The following is an 18,053-nucleotide window of genomic DNA, read 5'->3' as shown; positions in this document are numbered from 1 at the left end:
AGACGAAGTAACATGAGAGCAGAGACGAAAATAAAGCATGAGTTCAGTCAATGTGGATGTAGAAAGGGAGGGGGTGATGGTGGTGGTAGGAAAAGCATTTTAGGCAGAGGGAATAGCAAGTGCAGGGCTCAAGGCAGAGCCTTCTTGGTATCTTAGAGGAAGTGATAGGAGACCAGTGTGATTAGAGTGAGGTGAATGAGGGAGGGATGAGCTCAGAGAGGTAGGGATGGGCAAAATTTTGTAGGGCCTCTTGGGGCCATGGAAAGGACTTTAATTTTTATTTAGAATAAGGCTAGAAATCACTGAAGGGTAGAGAGCAGAAGACTGAAATAATCTGCCTTATATTTTAACAAGATCTCTCCCCTAGCCCTGTGTAGGATAGAGTACAGGGAGGCAATAATAAAAGCAGAAAGACCTGATAAGAGCATTTTATAATAATTCAGGTGACAAATGTTTCCCAGGGTGACAAGAGGGGAAGTGTTAAGAGTTTTTAGGTTCTGAATATATTTTAAGCTGCAAGGTAAAATGTGAAGGAAATAGTCAGGGATGATGCCAAGAACTTTTGACCTGAGGAACTGGAAGGATGAAGTTTCCATTTATCGAGATGGCAAAGACTGTAGAAGGAACAGATTGGATGGGAATAATCAAGATTTTTAAAAAATTATGTTATGTGCAAGATACCTGCTAAACCCGTAAGTGGAAATTTCAGGTAGCCTGTTATAGGACATAACTGCTTTGGAGTTCAATGGGAATATCATGGGGTGGGTATTGGGGATTTATCTGAAATAGATGATATTTAAAGCCCTGAAATGAGTCAGGAACACTTAGAGAAAAAGGGAGAATAGAACAGAGTTCAAGGCCTGAGTTCTGAAGTACACCATGTTCAGAGTTTGGGAAGATAAAGAAGAGTCAACACAGAAGACTTAAAAGGAGTGAACACGAGACAGGAAGTGAAGCAAGAGTGGCCTCCCAGGAGCCAAGTGAAGAAAGTCTTCCAATAAGGAGGAAATGAATAACTGTGTGAAATATTACTGACATATTGAGCAAGATGAGGACTAAGACATGACCCAGATTCAGCAGTGTGGGAGGCATTGTTGTCCTGGATAAGAACAGTGTGAGGACTGGTGAGTATGAGAGCTTGTAAGGAGTGTGTCAACAGAGAATGGGAGAGGCCCAAAGAGTACCTTCCTTCTCCTGGGACCCCATAATACTTCATACTCTCATAACATTTTTTCATCTTATATTTCCATCTCTGCAACTACTCAGTGAGCAATCTGAATGCTGAGCCATGTTCATCATCTATACAACCCAGCATGAGGTGCTCATTAACTATTTCTCAAATGAATGTGAAACTGTAATCTAAGAAAGAAAGCTTTCATATAAATGAATATGGGTACCATTTAGACTGGGCTTCCCTGGTTGCTGAGTGGGTAAAGAATCCACCTGCAATGCAGGAGATGTAGGAGATGTGGGTTCGATCCCTGGGTGGGCAGATCCCTTGGAGGAGGGCACAGCAATCCACTCCAGTATTCTTGCCTGGAGAATCCCATGGAGCCTAGTGGGCTACAGTCTATGGGGTCACAAAGAGTTGGACATGACTGAAGCAACTGATCATGCAAGCATTCCATTTAGACCAGCAAAAGTAACACTAATAAATGGGATTTTAAAAGGAAAGGTGATGGATGCTATATATTACATATGGTGTTGTAACACTGTAGATACTTGGGTTTATTCCCTGAATATTTTATACTATTTTTGTGTTTAAATTATGCATAAATTATTCTCCATAGTGTATGGTGAGATCCCTCAGTACAACTTGTTCAATTTTGTTAAAAAGTAGAGTGAAGATCTATAGAAATTAGGAGCTTTACCCTCTTCCTGTAAAGTTTATGTACTTGTGAGATTAAGTAAAATGTCTCTTACCTCCTTTCAAATTTTCCAAGTTACCAACTCACCATTGTTGCAGGAAGTCTCCAAAAATGCATAGTTCCTTATTCTCTCTCTTTATATTAAGATTACATTTTTTAAAAGCAAGAATCACTCAAGTGAGTTACTTTGGGGTCTGAATAACACTGAGTTTGTTATTTCTCTCTTTGTTGGAATAATTATTTGAACATTGAGTTCTTAGAGCCATAACTATTAAGGTCCAGAAGCACAAATTATTACATGATGATTCAAGTGACTTTCTGATTATACTGCTTAATAAAATTAACACTGGAATCTGAAACACTGTGTCCAGAAGTCAAATGGTGACTTTCCAAGGGCCCATTAAAAAAAAATAGATTCATTTTAGAGCATAAAATTTTGCAATCTTTATACTTCCAAGTGAGAGCTAGTTCGTTCAGTTAGTTACTGCAAATTAGTGATTCAGTTACATTTTATTTATTCAGTATGTGGGGAGAAGTTTTAAAAAGTGTTAAGTGAGTCATTTCATAAGACCAAAGCCAAGCAAAATTAGAGCAGCCCCTGGTTGAAGCTATTTTTATTGCAATAAGAAGGTTTCTCACCGCATCCTAGGTACACAGGTGTGGTCAAACTTCAGCATGGAAAGTAAGATGTCATGGATTCTAAGGCAATGGTTACTAATGCTTTGAATATGTAAAGCCACAGACACATTTGCTATAAGAAGCCAAAAACATGTGACAGAGGAAATTAGGTAGAAACAGTTGAAATTTTTTCCCCTTTATATTCCACTTATCAATGGCTCAAAGACCCAAATTCCGACTTTACATAAAGGCTTTCTTTTTTCTATTTTATAGAGAAATAACTTTATAAAAAACTGTTCTTACGAATTACTCTTTTGTGTCTATCTAGCTCCTTATTTTCTGGGTCGTGGATTTAATAGGTTCTAATGCTATTTAAACACCACAGATACTTCATGCAGCATGAAAAACCCTTAAGCTACAGGAAATTGAAAAAAAAAAAAAAGTCTCAGTGCCCTGGTCACAAAGTGAAAGATCTTCTTGACGTGAACCTCAAAAGTAAAACAAAATTACGTTTCCCTTAGGTTTCTGTGTGTCCCGTGATCAGTAACCATGGTCTCCCATGATTTCCTTCACGTACCTCTTAGGGGTTCTGTTCCAGCCAGCCAGCCAACTCTCAGCTCTAGGTGCTCTGGAAACTCAGCTCTGGAAAATATCAGGAGCTAAATCAATGATAAAGCCAAGAGGTTGCAACCATAAATGTCTTTTGAACACTCAAAATAATTACCTTATGCACATCAGGGAGCAAGTTCCTGGTAGTCTTGGTGTCAGTAACAGGCTGTTCAATCAGGAGTCCTTGATCTAAAGAGAGTGTGGGTGCTAAGTCGCTTCAGTCATGTCTGACTAAAGAGAGGATCTGTCAATAATGCAATCATGGCCAGTACCCATTATCGTTGTCATCAATTTAGATAAACTAATACAAATCACCAGAGATGTTTAAAATCAGTATCTAATAATTATACAGATATTATAGAACATAATAGAATTTGAAAAATATATAAAAGAATAAAATATGATGGGCTTAGCATGCAGTGGGGAATGTATAAACATGATGAAGTAGGCCTCTGTCTTTACATTTCTTCTTGTTTTTATCCTTATTAAAGGGTCAAGAGAAAGTATATGAAATTTTATGCTAGCAGACTAGAATTTTATGCTTTCTTTATTAAGATGGAGAAGACAATATCCTCTCCAAAGACCACCAATTGATAAAGGAGATTACACTTCAGTTCAGTGATTTTTTGTTTATTAGAGTTAGGTGGAGTTTGCATCAAATTCAGCAACCAGTTTTTCAACACAGTTTTACAGGCATTGCCTGTAATTATTCTTGGAAACTGGGTACCTAGATAACATGCTTTCTTGTATTAAATCAGCTTTGTGTAAAACAAAGTGTTTCTGCCCTGCCCTGTCCCGGGTTTAAACAGCCACTCCTTCATTCTCCCTTCTATTACCCTCCTACTATGCTCAAACAGGGAACTTTTTCATTTCTTTTACTTTCTTTCCTGTGCTTAAAAAGAAACTTGTTTTTCTCTTCTTCTTCAACAGTTTTCAAGCTGGTCATGCACGTTTTTGAAAGGCAGTTGAACGTAGCGGTTAGTATAAAGGTTTGGAGCTAAAGAGTCCTGGGTTTGAAACGCAGGTCTGACACTAACTGTGCCCCTTTGGGCAAATTATTATATACTTAGCTCTAAGCTTCAGACCTTCATCTGTAAAATGGGGATATTGATAACTACTTTCTTGGTTATTGGGGTGACTGTTGGAGAAAAAGCAGTTCAAAAGCGTTCACAGAGCACAGCAGGCAGAAATCACAGCTATTATGATTTTTAAAATATGACAAAGGGACTTGTGAAAACATAGGAAAGATAATGTTTTCACAGAAATACTATTTGTAAGGTTCTAATGGACCCACGAACACACTGCAAAATTAGTGCCAGATGACATTAGTGGGGATTAAATGAAGAGCTTTGTCACCAAACTCCAGGCAAGCTTCATTTAGAATAGACACACAGCAAAAACAGAAAAAATCCAGAAAGCTGCTTTCATTTAAGAATTGTATATTTCTGCTCTTTACTTTGTCCAGAAAAGTATTTTAGAAGGTATATCTTTCCTAAGAAGTTAAGAATGTGTGGTATGGATCAATTAAGGTTATAAAGTAACAGAGAAAATAGGCCCTCATCAGAGTTTGGTGCTTTACAATAGATAAAAAAGCAAAGAGCAATTTAATCAGCTTCCATAGGTCTGGGTTTCTCTTCTTGAGTCTTAGAAGAAGGGATCTTGCTTTATTTCGGCTATTTCCCATGGAGAGCCCTCCCCGCCTCCCTTCAGTATTAAGGCTAATTACAACTGGTGAGGTAGTTTCCAGGCTGAATAAGAAATCAAAAGGGAAGGGAGGAGAGGTGGTGTGGATTTCAGAGAAAAAATAACTTAAGAAAAAGTATGTTCTCAGAGGGGGGAAAATGAGAGAATCAGGTCACTGAGCTGGAGCCAGGAAAAATCCACATGAGTGGAAACTGGAGCGATGAAAGTATTTCATATTAACACATCTGACGGCTGAATGTGCCTGGCCCAGAGCATGTTCTTCCCCTCCTGGAAAGTGGCCGGGGGCTGAAAGACCTCTAGGCTTTCCTCTGTCATATTCATTCACTAATCAGCGCTATTCAGCCAACTGGACACGTGGTCTTACGAGAGGTGCCCTGGAAAGCTGGAGGACCACATAGCAACGGTTATAATCAAAACCACCGGAGACTCTTATTTCTGCTTCTGAAATACGAAGCTTCAAAGGCAGTCATGCCTCCAATGCAAACAGCACTGTCTTTTCTTTCTTTCCTTCTTTCTTCTGTTTACAGTTTTAGATTCAAGTACTTGCTAATTATATATCAATAGGGACAGAATGCATTTGGCCTAAAGCAGAGATATAAATGGTTTAAAGGGCAGGCAAAGTGTCATATGTCAGTAGACATTAGTTGAGGTTAAACTCTGCTGATGTGACCAGAATATTGACATCTCTGTTAGAGTCAATATCTCGAAATTGATGGTGTGGTTTGGCATACGTACTTCCTTAATGACTTGCCAGTGTAATTCGAATATATCTAATAGCACTCCACACATGGGAGGGCCTTAAGCTCCTTCCTCTCGTGTTTTCACCAAAAACTCTCAAACCTTTTTGCTATCCAAATCTCAGTTGACAATGTGATATGAGGCACAACATTACAATCCTGAAAATCTTGGCAAAAAAATATGTCTGTCTGTCTATCATCTATATATCTTGTTTGTGTGGCTAATTTTGCTGCAATTCAGGTGATACTGGGCCTGAGTTTGAGGATAAGGACCTAGAAGACTCATGAACACACTGCAAACTTAGCTTAAGATGACATTAATGGGAATGCAATGCAGACCTTTGTCACCCAACTCCAGGTAAGTTTCATTTAGTACAGACACAGAAAAAAATGAGATAGAAAAAAAAAAATAGAAAAATTATACTTGTTCAGAAAAAAAAGAGGAATGTTCTTTTATCTTTCTGTTTCCTCCTTTATCTCTAATTGCTGTGTTCTCAGTTTGTGCCTTTGCAGCTTCCCCAACATAATGAGGCTTGTGGTCAATGACTAAGGAGTTTTTGTTTTATTTTGTTTATCTAGCTAATCCTAGTTGTTCATGACTTCTGAATTTTATCTCTCTGTTTCAGCTCAGTTTGACTCTCTAATTCAGGGTATCCACTTACGATTCTACCTGGACCAGTGATTCTGAACTCTAGTTCTACATGAGAGTCTGATGGAAAGGTTTAAAATATACCAGTATCTAAGCAATTGAATTAGATTACCTGGATTAGGGGTCTGGGAGCTAACCAGTACCCTTTAATTTAGAAATGGTAAAATTCTGGTCCAAACTACCACATTTCAGTTACTTGTTGGTGTGCAATAAACCATCCCAATATGTAAATAACTTAAAAGTGAAAAAAAAAGTGTTAGTCGCTCAGTAGTGTCCCACTTTTTGATTCCATGGACTGTAGCCCACCAGGCTTTTCTGTCCATGGAATTCTCCAGGCAAGAATATTAGAGTGGATGCCATTCCTTGCTCCAGGGGATTTTCCCAACCCAGGGATCGAACCTGGGTCTCCTGCGTTGCAGACAGATTCTTTGCCGTCTGAGCTACCAGGCAAGCCATTTTTTGATAATTCTATGGGACAGAAATCTGGGCAAGGCACATCTGGCTGGCTCTTCAGTCCCACATAGTGTCACCGAGAGTCATTCAGCTGCATTCAATGGGCCCGAGGGTCCAATAAGTCTTCACTCATATGATAGGCACCTCAGTGATCTTCAGCATGGCCCCTCTCTCGCCACAGGGCTATCTTGGGTTTCCTTATAACATGGTGGCCTCAGGTTAGTCAGACTTCTTAGAAGGTGTCTGGCTTCTAAAAGAGAGGAAGCAAAAACTGTTAATCTCTTTCAAGGCTTAGCTTCTGAAGTCCAATATCACTACCTCCAAATTTGGTCAAAGCAAGTTACAAGGCCAACCCAGATTCAAGGGGCGAGGAAATCAATTCTCCCTGATGTGAGAAGTAGCATGCATGCTCAGGGGCTGAGTAACCGCTGGTGGCAATATTTTGAGATTACAGATCACACACCATCAGTTCCCAATCCTAAAGTCATGGCAGACATTTCTATCTCATCATGGCAGTCTCTCCCCTTGGTCCTGGAATTGTTCTCGGTGCTGTACCTCAGAGGTCAGAGGTCAGAGTTCAGGATATTGGAATGAGCATGCAGGTTGAAATGTACTGACTAAACCTGCTCTATTGGGAAAAGAGAAAGTTCTAAACTCTCCCTGCCATGGCTTATGAAGCAGAAGGATTGACATTCTCAGGGAAAATTAGGGATGGTGCCAATGGTCTCCTGGCCCTACATGGGGGACAGGACAGTCTCTTCAGTTCTCATAGTAATCTGTGAAGTAGGAATTTCAGGTTTTGTTACTCTCCTCTAGGTTTTTTTTTTTTTTTTTTATGTTAATTTGGCTACTCTGGGTCTTAGTTGTGGCACATGGGATTTTTGATCTTCATGGTAGCATGAGGGATCTTTAGTTGGGGTGTATAAACTGCTAGTTGCAGCATGTGGAATCTAGTTCCCTGAACCAGGCATTAAACCTGGCCCCCCTGCATTGGAGCACAGTCTTAGCCACTGGACCACCAGGGAAGTCCCTCCTCTAGTTTATAAAGGGGGAAACTGAGGCTGGCTGAATACAAGGCACTGCTTTAGGTGCTGTAGAGAACACAAAGCTTGCCTAGACATTGTTGCAATTCTTAATATCATTTTCTGACAAAGGAAAGGCATTTAAACAACTAACTATAATACCCAACATAATGAAGTAAAGGTAATCAGAGAAGCAGGGAGGGAAAAAAAGGCCCTGAAAGTCAAAGGCAGAAAAAGAATAAGTGAGGTGATCTAAGTTGGATTTCATGAGGGACACGGATGGTGACCGGACAGTTTCTTCAGAAGAGAATGACTTGAACATCAGAAGATAAGGGAAATATTGGGAAAATTAAGCCAGTCATAAATTTTTTTTGTAAAAATATCCTCTTTAAGATCAAGCTTTTATCATGCCACTTCATGACATCATACATTTTGGTTGCAAAAATGATGCTAAAACAAACCCAAGTTGATTTGTTATGTGTTTATTCGAAGAACTCCCATATGAATATACATGCATACTATACATTTTTAAAATGTGCATTTTAATACAGTTAATTTCATAATTTTAGTTTTGTTTTTCAAAATGGTTTTACTCCTCCCTATGAAACTTAAGACCTTAGTTTTGGTTGATTCATTATAAGTGGCATATTTTTCTGGTACCTGTTATTTTGGAGTTATGAAGTTAATGTATAGAAAGTACCTATCATGTAATGAGTGGTTCATAAATTTTACTCTTTGTGCCGTAAATTTGTATGACTTTTGACAAATGCATTGTGTCAAATACCTACTATGCCATTGTTATCTCTACTTTAACAAAGATGTATATGGTACTTACTATGTGATAGACACTAACTTATTTACTCCTTTTATAACCTTATTAGATGCCATTAGCACATCATCTCTGGTATAGGTAACAAGATTAAGATAGAAAGGCTAAGTAATTTCTTTAAAAATCACACAGCTAACATGGGTAGATCTCCACTGAGAACCTGGGGCATCCACCACTCTAATACCTTTCTGGTGTTATAATTATTTTTTTTTAATTAAAAAAAATTTTTTTAATTGGAAGATAATTGCTTTACAATGTTGTGTTGGTTGCTGCCATACAAAAATGTGAATCAGCTATAAAGTATATATATATACATATCTCCTCCCTCTTGTGCCTCCCTTCTGCCCACCCCATCCCACCATCTAGAATGTCACAGAGCACCAGGTTGAGTTCCCTGTGTTATGCAGCAACTTCCCACTATCTATTTTATACATGGTCTGTATTTGTTTCAATGCTACTCTCTCAAGCCGTCCCACCCTCTTTCCCCGACTGTGTATACAAGTCCATTCTCTACGTCTGCATCTCCATTCCTGCCCTGCAAATAGGTTCATCAGAACCATTTTTCTAGATTCCATATATATGTGTTAATATACAATATTTGTTTTTTATTCTATATATTTTTTTACTTTTATGGCATTCTTCTCTTCCTCTTCTTCATCCTAAAACAATTTCCCTTTTACCACACATTGAATTTAACTTTTACCTGCTACATCTCATTACCTGCCTTTTCATTTTAAAAAAATTTTAATATGGTTTTCCTTCATTCAAAACCTAATAATCAGTCTAACAAAAATTTTCAAACACATTAAAATATGATTTATTCTGTAAGCTGAGTAGAGACTAGAGTACAATATGCTGCTGCTGCTGCTAAGTCACTTCAGTCGTGCCTGACTCTGTGTGACCCCATAGACGGCAGCCCACCAGGCTCCCCCACCCCTGGGATTCTCGAGGCAAGAACACTGGAGTGGGGTGCCATTTCCTTCTCCGAGTATAATATAAGGTAAAGGAAAAAATACATTACACTTTTTTAAGTATAATTTAAATATAACTTCAGGTGTATAGCATGATGATTTGATATTTATAAAAACTTCAAAACAATCACTACAATAAGTCTGCTGCTGCTGCTAAGTCGCTTCAGTCGTGTCCGACTCTTGTGCGACCCCATAGACAGCAGCCCACCAGGCTTCCCCGTCCCTGGGATTCTCCAGGCACGAACACTGGAGTGGGTTGCCATTTCCTTCTCCAATTCGTGAAAGTGAAAAGTGAAAGTGAAGCCGCTCAGTCATGTCCGACTCCTAGCGATCCCATGGACTGCAGCCTACCAGGCTCCTCCATCCATGGGATTTTCCAGGCAAGAGTACTGGAGTGGGGTGCCATTGTCTTGTTAGCATTTAATCAATTGCTGTTCAGTTCAGAAATTTGAAGAGTGCAGACAGCAGCTCCATGGTAAAGTTATCACACACAAAAATGATGGTTACTCTGATGCCACTAACATGCTGTCTGAGAACAACAGCTGACTGACCCTTGTCTGCCTTGGAACCAAGGTACTTAAGAATCAATAAAACATGAGATTTTAAAGAAAAGGCAGTCTGAAAAGTTAATACAATCATTTTATCACTTGTAAATGGTTTCTATCTTCCCGTCAATCACCAAAATATACAAAAGCAGACTTTCTATCTCCTTTAGAAATTTTAGGAGATGCTAAAGAAATGGATAATATTTAGGAGAAGTGGATTCTAATCATCTCTATGTCTTTTCTTTTGGAAAAGAGGATGCATATCTTGAAGATAATCATAAAAAGCTTTTCAGGAGACATAATATCTCAACCAAGATGCATTCACTATTCTCTTTTCAGTGGATTTAGAGTGAAACTATACATGGAAAGAGTTGGAAAATTACTCAAGCAAATATCAAAGAAAGAAGTTCCTTCAATTCACTAATTACATCCTATATATCCTGATATAAAAATCAAAATCAGTTGCTGTCAAAAAAGTCTGAGCTCAGAGAGCAGACAATTCAAATTTGATATTCACTTGGCTTTGAAAAAAGTCTCAAAAGGCAATGTTCCTTGGAATTCTAAGACATTTTACTTTTTCCACTGTTCTATGAGCAAGGCCAAAATTTAGGCCAATGACAGTGAAAATTATGTTACCCATCCCTGGGTATTTTCCTAAAGTTCCTCAGTGGATAATAAGAGGAATGTAAATAGTATCAATAACCTCAGATACACAGATGATACCACCCTTATGGCAGAAAGTGAAAAAGAACTAAAGAGCCCCTTGATGAAAGTGAAAAAGGAGAGTGAAAAAGTTGGCTTAAAACTCAACATTCAGAAAACTAAGGTCATGCCATCCAGTCCCATCACTTCATGGCAAATAGATGGGGAAACAATGGAAACAGTGACAGACTTTATTTTGGGGGGGGGTGGTGCAGGGGCTCCAAAATCACTGCAGATGATGACTGCAGCCATGAAATTAAAAGATGCTTGCTCCCTGGAGGAAAAGCTATGACCAACCTATACAGTATATTAAAAATCAGAAACATTACTTTACCAACAAAGTTCTGTCTAGTCAAAGCTATGGTTTTTCCAGTAGTCATGTATGGATGTGAGAGTTGGACTATAAAGAAAGCTGAGTGCCGAACAATTGATGCTTTTAAAGTGTGGTGTTGGAGAAGACTCTTGAGAGTCCCTTGGACTGCAAGGAGATCCAACCAGTCTATCCTAAAAGAAATCAGTCCTATATATTCATTGGAAGGACTGATGCTGAAGCTGCAACTCCAATACTTTGGCCATCTGATGCAAAGAACTGACTCATTAGAAAAGACCCTGATGCTGGGAAAGATTGAAGGCAGGAGGAGAAGGGGACAACACAGGATGAGATGGTTGGATGGCATCACTGACGCAATGGACATGAGTTTGAGTAGGTTCCAGGAGTTGGTGATGGACAGGGAAGCCTGGAGTGCTGCAGTCCACGCGGTCGTAAAGAGTCGGACACGACTGGGCGACTGAATTGAACTGAACTGAATTAATATCGATTGAATGCCTGCAAGGTACTAGATGCTTTTCATATTGTTTCATTTAAACCCTGTAACAATCACGTATGAAAATTACAGACCAAGAGAGGAATTTGTTATTTTTAATGCAAAGGAAGCTATTCAACGTGAGAAAACTGGAATGGTAAGAGATGTTCATTCCCTTTTTTTTTTTGCATAAGCAAGTGGTGGAGTTAGGCTCAGAACTCAGGTCTCTGTGCTCAGTGTTTATTTGTTCCACTGAGTCTGTCATTAGCTTCTGAGCTCCTAAGCTGGGCAGGGGGTGGGGGTGTGGGGAGGAGATAGTCTAGAGGAGGGGGATGTAAGTGGCGGGAAGGCAGCTTCATTGAGGAATGTCAGGACAGAGAGGAGGTGGGGTCCAAGGTGATGACATGTAAGAAGGACACCAGCCAGCTAGGGAAGACTTGAACAGGACCCTCTACCTGGATGCGCTAGCTTCAAGTTCCAGGTTTGATTCTAGCTTCTCTTCACCTACTAAATCCAGCTCCTGGGCAGTTTCCCACAGCCCATTAAGACCCACCTCCTTCCACTGGTGGCGTCATGCTCGCTGTAAAGCTGAGGTGTTGCAGGCCTCCTCCAGCATGGCTGTATTTCCTGTCATTAGACTATTTTCCTCAGGGCCCAGCTCCAGAGAGGTCTTGGCTTCTCAGCCAAAAAGACCTGGGATCGTCAGGCAGTAATTCTTCAATTTATTGCCCCTGTTTCACATTCCTGACCTGTGAGTATTTGCAGACAGAGACCAGCTTTCCGAAGCCCAGCCTAAGCTGCTTTGATTTTGTCATTGTCCTATAATTTCATGGAAATGGATGCTCTGATGCCAACAAATGACTAATAAAGTCCCTCTGCCCACTCGTTTTTAATGTCATTCTGGAACTCCAGAACAGGGACCATCTGGTCACGGTGCTTACTTTAATATAAAAGAGGGGCTGAGTTGAAAATCATATTTCTGAGAGAAGGCTGGATGAACCTTCTGTTTGTGTACCCAAAGCACAGCAAAACAAGTGTAGCGTTTCATCTGGGGTGCTGATGAGATACGCTGAGTGCCGTGTAGGCACCTCTGTCCATGGGGAGGTTAAATTCTGACATACACACATATGATATACAGATATCAATCAGTACTACTAACTGTCACATGAAGAGCACTATCCATGTGTCAGGCAATGTGCAAAGCACCCTGGATTATTTTGTAATAGGCATGTATTAGTGTACTCACTTCACAGGTGAAATAAATAGAGACTTAACGGAAGTTAAGGAAACTTGCTCCAACTCACACAGCTAGCAAATAACAGAGCCAGGCTTGGAACCGAGGTCCATCAGTCTCTACTTATGTGCCCTGAGCAATTGACTGACTCATTGCAGTAAGGGCTTTTGGAAGAAAAGCCATCCTGAGCAATGACTAATCTTTCAGCTCTGTAAATGGTGAATCCAGGAAGCTATGTGGAGATTTTTTTTTTCCTTTTTAATTTTGGAATGATTTTAGATTTTACAGAGAAGTTACAAAGACAGCAACAGAGTGCTCCTGTCTACCTTCATTCAGCTTCTTCTAATGTTAACGTCTCACCTAGCCATACTGTATTTGTCAGAACTAAGAAAGTACCTTTGTTACAATACTAATAACTAAACGACAGACTTTGTTCAGATTGTAGTACAATTTTTATTTGTAAGTTTTTCTTGTAACTTGATTTTATCATCCTTTTTAGGATCTTTTTTGTTGTTCTTTTAGTAAATTTGATAAGGCTTTGGTTTTTTAGAGCAGTTTCAGGTTCACAACAGAACTGAGAGGAAGGTACGGTGATTCCCCATATACTCTCTGTTGCCTCACATGAATAGCCTCAGCCATTATCTCAATCATTAACACAATGGTACATTTGTTACAGTTGATGAATCTGTTTTGACACGTCATCACCCAAAGTCCCTAGTTTATATTAGGATTCACTCTTGGTGCTGTATATTCTATGAGTTTGGACAAATGTGTAATGTCATGTATCCCCCACTGTATTACAACACAGAATAGTTACACTTCCTTGAAATTCCTCTGTGCTCTTTCTCTTTAACCCCAGCTCTCCCTGCCAACTCCTGGCAACCATGGATATTTCTTGCTATCTCCATAGTTTTGCTTTTTCCAGAATGTCATATAGTTGGAATGACATAGTATGTAGCCTTTTCAGATTGGCTTCTTTCTCTTTTAAGAAAATTAAATATGTGTTTAAAGTTCTTCCGTGTCTTTTCATAGCTTAACAGCTCATTTGATTTTGGTGGTGAATCATATTTCATGGTCTGGATGCACCACACTACACAGCATTTATCCATTCTTCTAAGGAGGAACATCTTGGTTGCTTCCAAATTTGCTCTAAACATCCACACGCAGGTTTCAGGGTGGACAAAATTTTCAACACCTTTGGGTAAACACCAAGAAGCACAATTGCTGAATCGTATGGTAAGAATATGTTTAGTTTTATAAGACCACCACACTGCCCTCCAAAGTGGCTGTACCATTTTGCATTCTTATCAGCAATGGATGAGAGTTACTGTTGCCAAAACCCTATAGTGGTGGATCTCTATATATATATATGTATATACACACACATATATAAATGTTACAGGAAGTTGAATGTCGATTTCCATTTTAAGTTATATACTTCATCACCACTGCTGTTGCCTGACATCAAGGGCTCCAAGCATTGCTGCATTGGGCTGAGTATATACCTCCTGGTTGCTCCTGGTCAGTTAAGATCCAGACATTCTCCCTTCTGCTGCTCTTCTCCACTTTCAGCCTCACCTGGTTTCTGTATGTGAATCTCAACCCCGTGACTCGACTTAGTCATTCTGACTCTGCTCTCAGATGCTTCTTACCAAGATTTTGCAACCTGACTCAGAATGTGCAAGTTTCTGACCTCAGTTTCTACGTGCCACATCGATTATCCTTCAGGACATGTTCCAAATTGACTGGAATTCAATTTCAATTGTCTCTCGAGCTTGACATTTCAGTTTTTGTGTTCTTGTCATTGGGCTGTACCCTTACTCTGCTTATCTCAATAATCACAGTGCATACAGAAAGACCTAAATCCCCACCCAGCATGTGTGGGTGCTCAGTTGCTAAGTCGTGTCTGACTCTTTTCTACCTCAAGGATGGTAGCCTGCCTGGTTCCTCTGTCCATGAGATTTTTCAGGCAAAAATACTGGAGTGGGTTGCCATTTCCTTCTCAGGGGATCTTCCTGACCCAGGGATTGAATTCATGTCTCCATTCATTTATCCCATTATATGGAGAAAATGTGAAGCTAAAGTGAATAGTCTGAGTTACATAGCACATTACTGGAAAATTAGAAGACACGGGGAAGGAGAGAAAACTCTAAGTATTCTTTAGTTGTTAGGAGAAGTGGAGCTTAAAATAAAAATTAAACAGAGATCAAACATCATGGAAAGGTATATTTTGGAAAAAACTTATAAGTCTTTTCCCTGCCAAAGGGCAGAAATATTTTAATCCAGTTTTGGAAAGGAATGCTGTTATAATTCACAGAATTTAAACTTGGGCTTTGACCAGGCAAAACAAGTATTAGAATCAGACTTAACATGTCTGAAACAAATTGATTATTTTATTTTTTCTGAAGTCTGTTCTTCCTCTTGCCCTTCCTCGTTTTATTACTGAGTCTACTGTGTTCCCAGGCACCAGGCTAGAAAAGTCATCTTTTATTCTGTTCATGCTGATGTGAAATCAGTTACCAATTCCTGCAGACTTTGTCTCTGTCACTCTCACATTTGCCCACATTTTTCCATTTTGACTGTTGCTAGTCCTTTGCTTAGATTGTTTTACAAATGTCTTGAGCTATGTGTGTCTAGTACATGTGTGGGCAGTTTAATTACTAATGTTTAGTCACTGCAGGTCATCAATCTGTTCAAAAACTTCAATGGTATTCCCATACCTACTGGATTTAGAATAGACTTTATTCTAACTTTTGAGGCTGTCCATAGTCTACCCCACTTGCCCAGATGTATCTATTATGACTCCCGTCTTTGCACACCATAAACTAGCCTTACTGGTCTTTGTTTTTCCCTGAATGGATACTGCCACAGGGCATTTGCACATGCTACTTATTCCACTTGGGAAGGCCTTGTCTATTCCCATTCCTAATATCAACTTGATGGCATATAGTACCTCAATGGTTAGCAAACTACAGCCTGAATGCCAAATCTGGGCTACCAGACTGCTTTTATAGATAAAGTCTCATTGGAACACAGTCACATTCATTTCACAGCTCATTCTTTTCAGTATGCTCTCTAAGGCTGTTTTTGCACTGAAACAGCAGTGTAGAGTAATTGTGACAGAGACCTTATAGCCTGCAAAGCTTAAAATATTTATTTTCTGGTCCTTTACAAAAAATAGTAATTCTAATCCCCAATACTAATTCCCTTAACTTAATATCCAATTCAATGTGTTTTAGCAAAAATTTGTTGAGCTCCTACCATGTGCTAAATATGTAAACACAAAAGATATGAACCATCCCTCAAAGATTTTGCTGTCTAAAATTGATGAAAAATTTATAAGTAAATTCCTCTGCAATATGATAAGTAGATAGCATATACAGGAGATATCTGGAAGCAGAGAATAGATAATTATTAATCTTTTGGAGGGCTGAAGAGGTAGGTAAAAAGAGTTAATAGCTGAGTTGGGTTTGAAATTATGTATAGGAGTTTACCCTGGAGACAAAAGATTAAAGCTGTTCTAGACAGAGGAAGAACAGATGCAAAAGTGTAGAGGAACATAGTCTCATGGTCTCTTTGGGGAAACTTGGGAAGGCTCTTACAGAAACAAATGGAAAGAGACTAATTGGTTTATGCAGTCAGATTAACCTAGGTTTGAATTCTGACTCTGATACTCACTAGTTGTACAACTTTGAGTAAATCCTTAGCTTCTAATAGTCCATTTTTTCATCCTGGCAGTATTTACACAAATCAACTGATGTGATATAGGTGAAAGTTTCTGGCATAATGTTTGATACAGTTTAAGTGCCCCCCAAAAATATAGTTCCTAGTATGTAGCAAAACAAAAATGTTTATGTAGGTTAGAATAGGACAGGAAGGGTAAAGAGAAAGACTTGTGCATGCTCAGTTACTCTGTCACATCTGACTCTTTGCAATCCCATGGACTATAGTCCACCAGGCTCCTTTGTCCTTGGGATTTTCCAGGCAAGAATACTAGAGTAGGTTGCCATTTCCTACTCCAAGGGATCTTCTCGACCCAGGGATTGAACTCATGTCTCCTGGGTCTCCAGGCAAATTATTTGCCACTGGGAAGCCCTGCTGCTGCTGCTGCTGCTGCTGCTGCTGCTAAGTCGCTTCAGTCGTGTCTGACTCTGTCCGACCCCGTAGACAGAAGCCCACCAGATTCCCCCATCCCTGGGATTCTCCAGGCAAGAACACTGGAGTGGGTTGCCATTTCCTTCTCCAATGCATGAAAGTGAAAAGTGAAAGGGAAGTCGTTCAGTCGTGTCTGACTCTTTGCGACCCTAGGGACTGCAGCCTACCAGGCTCCTCCATCCCGTGGGATTTTCCAGGCAAGAGTACTGGAGTGGGGTGCCATTGCCTTCTCTGTGGGAAGCCCTAGAGAAAGAAAGACCTCAGCTCAAAACACAAAGATGCCTAGTCTTTTCTCTGCATCTTAGTCTCTGTTCTCCCCAGAGCACTTTTTCTTTCCTGCCTTATATATGGCAGGTGTTGATCTCATCCTCTCTTCCAAATGGGCAGGAATATTTGAGGGCAGAGATATTTCTTTATTCCTTTTGTGTCTCCCAAAGTGCCTAGCACCATGTCACACATAGAACAAGCCACTGATGAATGCTTGTTGAATTTTTGAATCTTAGATTGTGAAGGTATTTTTATAATAATCAACCTTATTATTTTATATGAAATTGAGACTGATGGGTTGGAAGATGTTTGATTTGCTCAAGCTTGCCCACTTTGATGATCACAAGCCTAACACGTAGCTAGCTTCCAAGAAGGTGGAATTTGTTTTAGTCCTTTCTTCTACTCTTCCCTCATGTGTTCAATCTAGGGCACTTTTCTCTTTCAGGAACATCCTCCATTCCACCTTCCACTGCAGATACCTCCTCTATCTGTTGTTACATTCACACTGAGATGCTCAGGTTTTGTGTTACACCTTTTCTGGGTGGGCACATGGAAAAGAGAGTTAGAATAATCAGGAGTGGATTGGTGGTGGGATTTCAGGCATCAGGAGGAAATCAGTATGTCTTCAAATCCTTTCACAAAAGCAATCCTTAATCTGCCATATATAAGGACCATCCTATGGGTTCCAGAAATAACAGAACCTTTATAGCTGTGTGAATAACTATTATATATTAAGAGCTTACCATGTAGTAGACACTTTGCATGAGTTACATCTAGCTCTCACAGCACCCATGCATGTTACTTTCCCCTTTCACAGATGCAGAAACAGAGGTTCAGAAAGGTTAAGCAACTTTCAGAAAACCACATAGCCAAGGAGCAGAGCCCAG

The 18,053-nt window shown here is 39.7% G+C and overlaps 1 long non-coding RNA gene across 3 annotated transcripts in view; it reads right to left on the bottom strand.

Moving 5' to 3' along the window:
• Positions 1-2,519: 2,519 nt before the first annotated feature.
• LOC129655394 (uncharacterized) overlaps positions 2,520-18,053 on the bottom strand; it is a 53,101-nt gene continuing 37,567 nt past the window's right edge. The window contains exons 3-6 of one of the 3 annotated variants that reach the window (XR_008715983.1): positions 6,585-6,888; positions 3,211-3,284; positions 3,064-3,128; positions 2,520-2,619 (exon numbers count right to left, since the gene is read on the bottom strand). This is a non-coding gene — a long non-coding RNA (uncharacterized LOC129655394). Of the gene's footprint in view, positions 2,620-3,063; positions 3,129-3,210; positions 3,285-3,711; positions 6,889-18,053 lie in introns of those variants that run through there. The other 2 variants (XR_008715984.1, XR_008715981.1) reach the window with 2 other exon arrangements.

This window comes from Bubalus kerabau, chromosome 1, assembly GCF_029407905.1.
Source record: "Bubalus kerabau isolate K-KA32 ecotype Philippines breed swamp buffalo chromosome 1, PCC_UOA_SB_1v2, whole genome shotgun sequence".
In the NCBI taxonomy this organism is placed as follows: Eukaryota; Metazoa; Chordata; class Mammalia; order Artiodactyla; family Bovidae; genus Bubalus; species Bubalus kerabau.
The sequence above is the reverse complement of the archived record's forward strand: the minus strand, read 5'-3'. Positions and strand labels throughout refer to the sequence as shown.